A 13,909-nucleotide genomic window follows, 5' to 3' on the forward strand; every position below is an offset into this window, starting at 1 on the left:
TGATACATCTTCTTCTCTGGGTCTTTCGGGCCTCAGTGGGCTTTCCTTTGCTGATGCCGTGAAAGGGCGGTCCACCCTGAGAAAGGGAGGTCTTCATTGACTCTTCATAATCTTAGAGAGCATTAGGCTGCTCCTTGGTGGTCCCCCATGCATGCAGCCTTGTCACTGAGTGCCTGCGTTCGCATGTGTATGTGCATCCACATATATGTGTATGCCCATGTATGACGGGCAATTAAGGGTGCTTCTGGATGAGGAGAGCTCAGCCACTGCCTCATGGATCTGCCTCCCGCCTTCCCGATCCCCCTGTTTCCACCCCAAACTTAGAGTAGCAAATCCCATTGGGAGGGACTGTCAAGCACTTCTAGCAAGTAAGTTAGTAAGCTTTTCTGTTTCTTGTTTCCTCCCTCATGCAGATTGGGTGGATCGGGGGAGATTTGTACCTGTCATTAGAACTGTGAACAGCCATTTTCTCCCAGGTCCTAGAAACAGTGGTTCACAGGTGAAGGTGGACCAGATATCAGAGGTAGGAGGAGAAGAGCCAGAATTTAATGAGGCTGGTGGAATCCCTCTGACTGAACTGCTCCAGGCCCTAGACCATTCTCTTTTCTTCCTCTTTATACCAGGAACTCAGTCATTTTGGGAGAGTATAGGTGAATTATCATGTATCAGGTGAAAAACTGTTTCCGATTCTTATCAGTGGCAATGAACTTTGCAGAATCCTTGTCTTTTGCTGTCAGCTTGGATCACCCTTACCTAATGAACCTTCCATATGCAGGCTGGGGTCTCAGGCATCTCAATCAGGGCATTTTAGTTTGGCTGAGCTGGGACTCTGAGACTGAAAGTATAGACAAACCCACCTGCTAATCCTCTGCAAGAAGGTAACTGGGGATTGGCGATGGGAAAAACATTCTGATTGAGGGTTAAGGGGTAAGAAGATCGACAAGAGAGATTGGGTGTGAGAGTCTTTTCCATCTGCCCCTCAGGCTTTGTTTGGACCCCCATGTTAAAGTATGTAAGTCAAAAGTTGACAGAATTGGTCTGGAGAGTCCATGTGAGTCTCAGGACCCCAGGAGGCTGCGTTAGAGCTGAGGGGCCCCAGAGTGGCCAGGTTGAGGAGGAAGCTGTGATTTCCCTGCAGGGATGTGGAAGCCAGGGCAGTCCCAACTTCCTGAGGATTGTAAGTTTCAGGAGAACAGGGACAGCAGGGCTCCCCTCTGCAGAGGGGAGGTGGTTCTCAGGCAGCAGAAATCAGGTGGTTCTCAGGCAGCAGAAATCAACAAATGGCAGGTGGAGGAGAATGACAGGAGGGGCAGTATGTTGTGAAGACAGCTACGGATTACCCTGTGGGCACATGTAAAAATTTGGGGGGAGCCAGTAGATACTCTTCTGGGGGTAAGTTCCTGTTTGGGAAGGGGAATGGGGACTTGGAACCATTGCAGTCTGAGTACAGATCCAACTGCGAAATGACCAACTGGTGAGAGGCCATACATCCTGGTCACAAGTAATGACCAAAACCAGGAAAACGAGTCTCAAAGAAGACCAGCAGAGGGGGGATCAAAGAAGGTTTTCTGTGAATGGCTTTGTTCTCAGGACTGTGTACGGCTGCTGGGATGCTGGCTGTCTAACCTGGCACGGCAGGTTTCAGGAGAGCCCAGGATGGGGTCGGGGTGATGAGTTGGGCCCTGCCCAGTTCTTTCTGAAGGAGGTCCTTACAATGTGTATATGTATACGTGCCTATATTTATACATACACCGTGCAGCATTCCTTCTGGTACAAACAGTTTCTTCTTCTATCGTGCTCTGGTTGGGATGCTTCCTCTCGACTCTGTGAAGTGGCTTCTTTTCCACCCCCAGCCACCACTCCTTCCTTTCTGGCCTCATCTCATTTCTTTGGAACCTCCTTTCTTCCCCCATATCCCTTCTTTTCCTCACCCTCCTGCACAGCAACACTGTTTTGTTTTGTTTTGGATCTTAATCACGGTCGGCTTTCAGGATGCATCAGGAAAGCTGGCTATGCAGGACTGCCATCAACAATGATTGGGGTGGCTACCCATCTCACGGTCATGGTCATTTGCCCTCCTCTTGGAAAGACCCAGTACATAGGAACGGGCCCCTCATGGCCATGTCAGTGCTCCACGACCCCCCTCTATGCCATGACTGATGGCTCTGATGGGGCCAATTACATTATCTCTGCCTTGAGACCATGAAGGTTGGAACAGAGAGTTAGACAGTGGAGCTGAGCCACTTTGACGGCTGCGCTGGAGAGAGAAGGTACACGATAAATTCCTGCCATTGTAGTGGCTGCTGCAGATGTGGGCTTACACGTGTGCCAGGCCTGGCTGGCTTAGAGAAGAGCACTCCTGTGACACCACACTGAACAACTTTGGCGTTGTATTAGAATGGACTGTGCTTCAGTCACAAGCAGGCCAACCTGTCAGAGGCTTACACAATAGAAGTTTATTTCTTGCTTACCCAGTGCATAATGGCTGGGCGACTCTCAGAGCTGCCCTCTTCCAAGCAGTGATGGAAATCCAGGTGGCTTCCTTTGGGTAGACATGCCATCTGGAACATGGGGCCTCCAGAGCTGCTCCAGCAAGGAAAGAGAGAGAGAGAGAGGAAACATCAGCTGTTCACCACTGTGGATCACACAGAAGACTCATGCAGAAGTGTCACCTGTCACTTTTGTTCCCATCTCATTTGCCACACTGGCCATGACGTACCTGGGAACCACAGAGGAACACATGGACTATTCCATGAACACTACCCCTCTCTGCCTCATATTTTTTGAGAGAGGAAGGGAAAGAAAAAAGAAACCTCTTTAAGATGCCAACATTTTCCTGTGATGAGAGTGGCTCTTGAGACAAATAGTTAAAGGCCAATAGAATCTTTAGGGTAAAGCAAGATATAAGATGACAGATACTATTTTGTTTGAGTTCAATTGTGCCAGAGCAAATGCAGCCACTGGTACCCTTTACCTCATCCTTCTGGTTGCTCAAAAAACAGCTAAGCACAAATAGTTGCAGCCTCCAACCCTACAGAACTGAGATTGGGGTATTGGATGAAGTCGGTGGGGGGCTGCTTTTCTAAGTGAAGTGTCCTATCTTCTTCCATAGCCCCAGGAGGATGTGTCTTGAATCATCAGGTAGCTGTCAACACCCCAAGTGAGAAAGCAGGCAGGAATCACAAGACTGGAGGGTGAGGCGGGCAGAGGTGCATGGTGGGGGCAAGGCTGGGTTGGGGAGCTTGGAGGCTTGGGGAGACTCCTTGCACAGGCCTGCTGTGGCCCGGGAATAAGTGGGAACACTGGGGGAGGATTTTCTACCTGCTGACTTAGGAAGGAAAGAAACTGGTAGAAGTCTGGTGTAGCCCACCCCCTTTTCTGCCAGCCCCTTGTACATGGCTTATAGGTGCAGGACACCCCATGAGACCAAAGATTCACATCTCTGATCCCCACTTGGCTCACCTGCCCAGTGCCCTAGGAATTCAGAGGTGAGGGCTGTGTTGCTTTCTCTGAAGATTTCTTTTGCACACGCCTTACACTCTGGTCCTTACAGCACAAAATGCTAAAGCAGAAAAATAATAAAGAACATTTAATTCCAGTTTAATTAAAAGACGAAAGAATTTAGCTCAAGAGTTAATCTGGTTGCTGCCAATTTCAAAGGATACTTTTTTTTTTTTTAATAAATATATTTATTTATTTATTGGCTGCGTTGGGTCTTCGTTGCTGTGCGCGGCTTTCTCTAGTTGGGCGAGTGGGGGCTACTCTTCGACGTGGTGGGCGGGCTTCTCACTGTGGTGGCTTCTCTTGCTGCGGAGCACCGGCTCTAGGCGTGCGGGCTTCAGTAGTTGTGGCTCGCGGGCTCAGTAGTTGTGCCTCGCGGGCTCTAGAGCACAGACTCAGTAGTTGTGGTGCACGGGCTTAGTTGCTCCGCGGCATGAAGGATCTTCCCGGACCAAGGCTTGAACCCATGTCTCCTGCATTGGCAGGCAGGTTCTTAAGCACTGAGCCACCAGGGAAACCCTCAAAGGATACTTTTTTTAATTTTAAAGTTATTTATTGATTGATTGATTGATTGATATTCCTCTTAAAGGGAAATAGCCTTCCATTGCTCCCATGTCTGTTGCTATCACTGGCAGGAGAGGCGTGATGCCATGAAGGTATTAAGCCTTCCCTCCCCCTCTTCCCACTCCCTGCTGTCTGGTCAGTCCTGCTCTCCTTCAAGAAATCACACCATTTGAAACAGACGCTGGGTTTCAGCTCTCAGGGGGCAGTGGGTTCACTGCTACTATGCAGCACTACATAGTAGGAGAATATAGGTGCAAGTTACAGGCACTTGAGTCTGAGCCCTGCCTCTGCCCATAAGAAACTTAGGGTAAGTGACTTCCTTCCTTTGTGCATTTTTTTTCTTATCTCATTTCTTTTAGGGACTTTGATGGCTACGCAAAGCACTTAGCATAATCTCTGTTGCATAGTAGGGATAAAACAAATAGAAGCTAATGTTATCATTATTTGGGGGGGTGGGTAGGGATGGGGCTAAACAGGGCTTCTGGAAATCATTCATGCATCTTGTTTTTCCAGAACAGTTATTTTGGATCTTATCTGGGTCATAGACTCGTTCGAAAAGCTGATGAACTTTCGCCAGAACAAGCAAATATGCAGATGACACAAAATTTTTCATGCTTCTATTTATTGCTTCCTGTAGCTCAGTGGCTCTCAACCTGTTTGACTATGAATGTCCTTTTCTAATGACAATATTTTTTGCCTTTTATGCCCCTCCCCCAACCTGGTCTTTTTTTTTAACGTTTTATTTTATATTGGAGTATAGCCAATTAACAATTTGTGATAGTTTCAGGTGCACAACAAAGGGACTCAGCCATACATATACATGTATCCATTCTTCCCCAAACGGCACTTCTCATCTTATGGGTTGAGAAAATATCTAACGACACGCAGAGACTCTGAATTCTGTAATGCTTTTAAGAGATTTTGCATTTTGTTAACCACAACAGCATCTGCATGGATTTGAAATGAAAAGTTGTAAATATATCTATGGGCTGCATAATTGATTCCATCTGCATTCAATGCTTGGTACCCCTGTAGATTTCCTCCATTGTTGGAAATCTCTCCAATAGACAGGTTTATGGAACCCAAGACTGGAAGGAAATCAAAGGGCCATTCAATCCAGCTCCGTTAATTTGTATAACACAGAGGTCAAAGGAAGAAAATCAACTTTTTAGAAATCATGTAGCCAGATGATATCAGAGAGGAGACTGGAACCCAGGATCCCCACAGCCAGCCTAACAGCTGCCTGATGCTGACTTTCTTTGGCAGCTCTGGGTTGGTGGAAATTCTTCCTTTTCCACCAGTCAGTGGTCAGTGGTCTGTAGTGAATGAATAGGAAAATGAAGCTTGGCAAGTAACTGTAGTCTCAAAGCTAGAGTGACAGTATAATTTATCTTCCAAACTGGGACATGTTTGAGAGTGAAAGGGAGTGCTGCTAATAATTATGCCAGGGCAATAGGTGTAAACCAAGACTAATCTGGGCAAGCCGGGGCATATAGTCACCCTACTGAAAGCTGACCAAGGGCCTATTTCGGAGCACTTTAAAAGCCACTCAGCAATAAGGATGACTTGCTTGAAGGAATTTGGATTAATTATTGCCCTTCCCTCTGGCCAGTTTCACATCTTGAAAGCACAGCAAAAAAGACTTGAAAACCTGGAAACTCATTAGGAATTACTAGTCTCTTACTGTAAACTCCCAAGAGGTTTGTAGCTTGCTATTTCCCACTCCCCATGCAACAGCATACGTCACCCCTTTCCTAGTTTTTCCTATCATGAGTATTAGCTCCTTCCCAGCCCCTCTGCTGGGAAACTGTAGGCATCTTCACAGAAACTTGGGCGATCACCTCATCAGTGCTTATAGACATAATAGGGGGCCTAGTGTCCCGGTGAGTGCTTGGGATAGGCCCTCTACTGGATAATCTCAAGCAATGACTTCTTTTCTCCTTAGTTGCCTAATCTATGAAATTAGAGGTGGGACTGATTCACTGCTGTTCTGTGTTAGTCAGGGCAGGATGGGCTGTGCTGTATAACAAATAACCCTTGATCCTAAGGGACTTAACACAGCAAAGGTTTATTTCTCACTCAGGCTATAACATGTGTGAGTAGGGGGGCTCTGCTCTTTATAGCCTCTCAGGGTCCCAGGCTCCAAACAGGGAATAGAAAAGTGGAATTCAAGCAACCACCACTAAATATGTTCATCTAAAAGTGACATGTGCATTCACATCTCATTGGCCCCCACCAGTCACAGGGCCACACCTTACCACAAGGAAGCAGAGAAGAGCAGTCCTACCACGTGTCCAAGAGCTGGGGAATCAGGGTATTTGTAAATGCTCCCATGGCTATTCACCACACCCTCAAATTGTTTCTAATTTAAAATTTTACAGTGAAAGTATTTTCTTCCTCCCCATCTCCACCTTCAAATGAAATCTAATTGAGAAGCATATGACATAAAATGGGTAGAATTGAAGCTGACCTGGTTGAAATGGAAGTTGATGCATTAGACCTTCACTCTTTGGTGGCAATGTGATTATTGCTTTGTTTTAGTAGATCACTTGATAGCCTTGGAGATGACAGATTGAGATTGGAGATACAGGGGAGACCAATTAAGTGGCTCTTTAGAATCGCCTAGGCAGGGGAAAATGAGGGCTGGACAGAGGATGGAATGGGAGGGATTGTATTAGTTATATATGTTGCATAAAAATTACCCTGAAATGAGTGGCTTAGAACAATACATGTTTGGCATCTCACAGTTTTTGAGGCTCAGGAGTCTGGGTGTGGCTGAACTGGGTCTTCGGCATGAGGATCTCTCACAAGCTGCAGTTTAGGTGTCAACCAGGCTACTGTCATCTTGAGGTTCAGTTAGGGCAGGATCCCCTTCCAAGGTCTTTTGGTGGTTGCTAGCAGGATTCAGTTCCTCATGAGCTATTGGACTGGGGACCTCAGTTCTTTGCTGGCTGTTGGCTGGAGACCACCCTTAGTTCCTTGCACTGACCTCTCTCCAACAGAAGAACCAGGTGAGAAGAACCAGGGAGAGAGAATGTGTGAACAAGATGGAAGTCATAGTCTTCTGAAACCTAACGATAGAAGTGACATTGTATCACCTTTGCCATATTCTACTGGGTAGAAATCACTAAGGGTGTGGATTACAAAAGGATGTGAATACAGGAGGTGGGGAATCACTGGGATCGGGGTTGGAAGCTGCCTGTTACAGGAGGATTTGGGAGAGGTTGAGAAACCTGAACCTCCATGAAGGAGACTGATGGGGTGTGGGTTACAGAGATGAGGAAGGGGCAGGTGATGCCTTCAGGGCTTTGGTTTGGATGAGGATGATTGGTGATGCTGTTATTTGAAATGGGCAAAGCAGAATGGGGAGGTAGAGGCACTGCTAGGCTTGTGACATTAAATACCATTCTGGGCAGAGGTCAGTCTGAGTCACTGGACACTCAGAAACCCAGTAGAGGGGGCCTCTTGACTCCCGACTGGGCACCAACATCCATCCTGCTCTGGTCTCTGTTAGTCCTTGCTCTCCTTCGAGCTTGAGCTGACTAAAGGAATTCAGGGTGAAGTTCACAGCAAGTAGAGGTGATTGAAGTGGATTTAACATTCTAGTCCTTTTGCTGGAAATTACCAGTCTCTGACTCTTACTCAGGCATCCCCCCTTATCTACATTTAGAACTGAACAACCAAAGGGGTCACAGAACCAGGATTTGCATGAGGCTTTAAGAGAAAATGAAAAGACACAAGGGCTGTACACAGTCAAGCCTACCAGGCTTGGCTCTCTTTGAGACAAAGGCAAGTGGCTTATTTAATTTTTTTTTTAATGTGTGTGTAAATTTCCTAAAAGGTTGACCTAAATGAGTTCTTACAAAGATCTGATAGCCCAGGACAATGGAATAATCCTTTTTAATAGGATTAGAGGCTGTGCTAAAAGAGACTGGCAGTTTTGGGGCTCTGCATTGTAATATGTGCTCAAAGAAAGCACAGGAAAACGAAGACAGAACCTTGTTTCCCATGTTGTTTTACACCCTCTAAACTACTAATATCTCCAGCTCATAGCATCCTTGGCTGCCCACATACGGTACTTCTGGGATCCTCTTCCAGCATTGTGTCTAGCTCTGGGTCCTTAGTGGGCTTCTGGGCCTCTGTGAAAGGTGACATTGAACTACACTATCCCTCAAGGTCTATCGCAGTAACATGGACCTGATTTCTTTTTTTCTTTTTAAAGATTTTTTTTTTGATGTGGACCATTTTTAAAGTCTTTATTGAATTTGTTGCAATATTGCTTCTGTTTTATGTTTTGGTTTTTTGGCCACAAGCGGGTGGGATCTCAGCTCACTGATCAGGGATCGAACCTGCACCCCCTGCATTGGAAGGTGAAGTCTTAACCACTGGACCGCCAGGGAAGCCCCAGACTTGATTTCTTCAGTCTATCTTTACCCCACGGTCTCTTCCAATCTCCATTATTTCAGGTTCTTTATTTCATGGGTCACTGGGGAACAGACTGCAGACCCAACTCAGGAAGTCTCAAGATGAGGCACTGTGTGTTGGACATGGGCTTTGCATGGGACTGATGACCCCAGGCTTGGGTATTTACTGATGAGACATCTCTGCTGTATTTGGGGAAGGGGTGTGAAAGGGTTCCCTAGCTCAAAGCACCTCTGTGAATGCTTCACTTATGCTTGGAGAGGGAGTGCTGGCAGACATGCAGGAGAACCTGGTCTGAATACTAAAGGAGCTTCCTTCTAGAATAACGTGTTCTGCAAATGGCAAGGCAAATCAAGAAAGAAAAAAAATTAAATTCCATCCTCACAAAGGCAGGTGAGATACATGTCAGATCAGTAGCAAACATTAATTAAGAAAATATTCTGCCAAAGGGACCACGCTGACTGCACTGAAATGCCTTAAGTTAACATTTTAAAGGCAATAAAGCTAATTTGAAAATATATTCATTGAGTCATAATGAGTGAATTAAAAAAAATTCTGTCAAAATTTCATCCAATTACAGAAGCACAAATAGGCTATTTTATTAAGCACCAGTCTGAATGTTCTGTATGTGTTTTTTTTTTTGTTTTTTTTTTTGTGCGGTACGCGGGCCTCTCACTGCTGTGGCCTCTCCCATTGCGGAGCACAGGCTCTGGATGCGCAGGCTCAGCGGCCATGGCTCACAGGCCCAGCCGCTCCGCGGCACGTGGGATCCTCCCAGACCGGGTCACGAACCCGTGTCCCCTGCATCGGCAGGCGGACTCTCAACCACTGCGCCACCAGGGAAGCCCTGTATGTGTTTTTAATAAATTTTTTATTCTCAATCAAGCAATTCATGTATCTATCAAGTCCATCAGGATGCAATCTACTTGTTTGAAGGTTGTTTTGTGGTTTTTTTTGTACATGGATCTCACTTTTATTAAAGACTGTTTCTCTGTCACCATTGGCTGGCTCACACTTTGGGTTTTTCTTGCCTTGTCCTGAGTGTGGACCTCACACTACTTTGCCTACTATGACCCAAGATCTAAGGTGGGCATTTGGAAGGAGACTGAAGGAAGTTATAAGTAGAATCGGAGGCCAGGGGCAGGCAGAGTTTGGCGAGGAAAATCAACCGATTAACCAATGAGTTTTTATTATTAAGTACTTGCTGTGTGCACAGGGATACAGAAGAAGCCAGAACCAGTATGCCTGAACCTCAACTGGCTTTTAGGGAAAACAATGTTGGTGATCGACCCCTGGAGGGTAGGGATCATACCTGTCTTGTTTGTGGCTATATGCCTAGTACCTGGAATAATACATGGATTTAAAAAAAAAAGGTATTCAAGTGATGAAATGCAAAAAGATAAGAATGCAAAAAGTGTCCAGAAAACAGAGACATTGGTTTGAACTCAGTAGCCAGAGCATGCCCAGAAGGGGTGAATTTCCCAAGCATACCCATCCCTGCGTCTGGAGTCATGCCATTCCCTCCTCATCAAGGACACGCACTCCTTGCTTTTTTTTTCTGTCTACCAAATGCATCCAGTACTTCAAGCCTCCTTTGGTATTTTCTCCAAGTTATTTTCCTTGATCCTGAAGCCAAAAGAGATATCCCACTTCTTCGAACTCCAATGCAATTTTATTTTAAAAATAAAATAAAAATATCTCATTTAATCTTTAAAATAAGCCCAGGAGCAAGGTACTATTATTATCTTTTTTTTTTTTTTCAACAGTGGAGTATACTGGCACAAGGCTAAAAAGCTTACTGAAGAGCCCAGAGCTGTTAAGACATGGATCTGGAATGATACTCAGGTCTTCTGGGCTTCAAATCCCACCTCACTTTCACCAGGTCATGCTGCTCTCTCCCCTTTTCTCATTTATCCCTACAAAGCTTCCCCTGGTACAGGCTTGGTTGACTCACATCTTATATCGTAAGAAGATTTCAAACCTGGGGAGGGCAGTGAGCTTGGCATGTCTCATTCTGCATGTTCCCTACTTTTCACGAGACAGTTACTCAACTAGTCTGCTAGATCAATAGTGGATGAGATCAACCACATGTCCATAAAGTCTGTGCATGATCCATGATTGGATGCCTTCCCTGCTTCCATTGTCCAAATGAGGTCCACGATTGCCTCTCCTTCTTGCCAACCACCAGCTGGAAAGGCCACCCAACATGGGAGGACCAGGATTTATTGAGGCTGGGGCTCCATATATGATAGACCCACACTCTGTTGAATGCATAAAGCTGATACAAAAACCCACTACTGTATATATTTTAGAATTCCAAATTTAAATCCAACAAATATTTACTGAGCACTGTAGGCAGAAAAATATAAAAGGATTAAAAGAGAGGGTGAGAGAAATGAAAAAGAAGGTTCTGTGACTTCCTGGAGGATGGGAAGGTGGTAAACGTGACTAAGAAATAAGGCTGGATCAGAAGGCTCCTGAAGACCAATTTAGCACCAGGACTTATGTTTCCTGGGCTCCAGACCATGCTGCTTGGGAGCCGTCAGTGTGGAAGCTGATATAGGTTTGCTGTGATTCCCACCCAGCGGCCTGAGCTCTCTCTTGCCCAGGAGGTACAATTAAGCACATTTGAGAGGTGGCCTGTCAGTGGTCACAGGTCAGATGACATCACCTGGCACTGGTGAGGTTGAATTCCAAGTCTTAGCCTCTTTGGGGCTATGCCCAGACAATGGGGCTCTAACTATAGAATGTGACCCTGGCCCCTTTACAGGCCCAAAGGATGAACCCAAGAGATTGATTTGGATGAACATCACATTCATTGATGCCATCCTTGCTCAGACTCAGTGGGTTTCCAGGCCAATAGGTGATCAGATCTTCTGCACGTCCATTCTTGGTTTGTTTTGGCGTTTGCTTCAAACTTCAGCTTTGTTTCTGTTTGATTTCTTTATTTCTTCTTTTTTTTTTTTTGTGGTACGTGGGCCTCTCACTGTTGTGGCCTCTCCCGTTGCGGAGCACAGGCTCCGGATGCGCAGGCTCAGCGGCCATGGCTCACGGACCCAGCCGCTCTGCGGCATGTGGGATCTTCCTGGACCGGGACACGAACCCGTGTCCCCTGCATCGGCAGGCAGGCTCTCAGCCACTGCGCCACCAGGGGAGCCCCTGTTTGATTTTTAAAGCACTGTATACTTCTCCCATGGCTGACTTGGTTTGGTTTCCTGGTTGGAAGAGGCCCTCTTTGATGTTATAGCCGTGTTTTCTTGTTGTACTTAGCTCCTGACTCCAAACCATGGCCTGGCCTAAGTCTTAGACTTTGTGTTTTGGAAAGGAACACTCTTTGCTAACGCCAGCGGTCCTGTCCCAGCCCAGATGCAGCCCCTGCAATTACAGCCTCTTTCTAAATCTCCCTTCCTGGGTGGGCACATATCGTTGTGAGCCAGGCCATCCTTCCCTTCAGCCCTGCTCGCCGCCAAGCCCGCTCTGCCCTTGAACTGTTTTGCTTGGGTCATCAAGAAAGAAACCTTCAGTGCATTTCAATTTTCTAAGTCAAGTTTGCAAAGATGCTCTCAGGCTCCTTCTCAGTGATGATTTATGCATGGCGAGGGGAATAGCATGCTGTTTTCATTCCTTTTAAAACCAAGTAATGACCTAGGGGGAGAACATTATTTCTCTATCTCTATCTGTTCCTTTCTCTGTATCTGTGTCTTTTTCTCTATCTAAATCTGTATATCTACATCTGTATTTGTATGCATAGGGATACAATGGGATGAATTTAGTAGTCCAGCAGGGCCTTGCCACACCATTGTCTATTATTTATATTTGACTTACTAGAATTTGACACTTATTTACAATGCAAAGATGCAGAGTTGCATCATGCCCTTCAGGAAATATCTGTGTAAATATAGGCCAACCCCTTCAAGTGAAATAAAAATATGGGGTGTTTGTCTTTGTGCTATGGAGATAAAGATATTCAAATCACCTTGGGATAATACTTACTGGGAAAATGAGAAGAGCCACTAACGGAATGACCTTTGACATGTCCTTCAAATTCTCAGGGCCTCAGATTCTTCATCAGGAATAAAACAAAAGATTTAGACCAGATGACCTCTAAGGGAAAGCCAACTCCTATGACAGAGAAGCTTTTGGTTTTTGACTGGCACTATGTAATAAATTGTTTTTACTCCAAATCTGGTTTTACAGATTCTACCTAGGAAATTACAATTGCAGGGAGAAGAACAAGGTCTTCTGGGTCTGAGATGTGTGTGTCAAAGTCTAGATAGGAAACCCATGCCAGGTGGTTCAACAGAGGGGATTTGATATAAGGAACCAGTTACAATGTGTTGGAAGCACCACAAAACCAAATGGGGTGGTGAGAAAAGTGCAAAATTGACAGTAGCAGGGATTCACCACCATCCTTGGGCTGCAAGTGAAATAGGAGGGAAGAGGGCAGGGCACAACATTTAAAAGAATGACACAGCCATAGGATATGACAAAAACTGGCTAGAACTAACTAGATCCAAGATGGTGGAAGATTCAACTTCCATTGGACCTTTGCCTCAGCACAGGGTGTGCTCATTGTAATATTGATACATTAGCTAAATGACACACCCACCAGAGCCACGACAGTCCAGAGCTAACCATAAAAAGCCAAAAAGTGGGCGGTGGCCCAATTCCTGGAAATCCCTGTCCTTTCCCCTGAAATAGTTGGAATACTCCTCCCACTCATTAGCCTATGAAATTACCCAGCCCATAAAAACTAACCAAGCCATACTTTGGGGCCTCTCCCCTTCTGAGATGGCCCACACTCTGTCTGTGGAGTGTGTTTCTCTCTAAATAAATCCACTTCTTACCTCTCACTTTGTCTCTCACTGAACTTTCTGTGCAACGAGACATCAAGAACCTGAGCTTCATTAAGTCCTGAGACCAGCTGTGTGATCTCAATTAAAAGACCGTGGGTTCAAGTTCCAACCTGGGTTTTGGCCGAGTTCGAGTCCTGGTGCATGGGTTCGAGTCTCAATCTGAGTTGCATGGTTTCACAAGGACAAAGGGAGGTGGAGGTTTTGTCCGAGCACAAGATCCAGGGCTTCTAGAGGGAGATGGGACCCCAGAGGGAGTGATACACTGGTGAGAGCTGGAACCATTTTGGAATATAGTTATTGCCACAAGTGCCACTCAAAGCAAAGAGATAGAGAGGTAGATAGAGTCTGGCTTGTTTTTGCCCCTCAGCTGCCAACTGATCCCGGACACTCACGAAAGCCAGCAGGTGAGGGAGTGTGAGATGCGCTGTTTGTAGGATCCCTCTTATAATGCAGGGCAGCCAAGGGAGGCGCAAGCGTGAGGTCGAGGTCAGGCAAGCAGGGAAGCTCCCTTTAAAGCATTTAGGAATGCCATCCTAGCATGGCTTTCCAGAGACCTGGTGGTCTGA

This window comes from Delphinapterus leucas, chromosome 2 (assembly GCF_059928025.1).
Source record: "Delphinapterus leucas isolate spDelLeu-1000000601 "Yukka" chromosome 2, BTC_Dleu_Yukka2, whole genome shotgun sequence".
Lineage (NCBI taxonomy): Eukaryota > Metazoa > Chordata > Mammalia > Artiodactyla > Monodontidae > Delphinapterus > Delphinapterus leucas.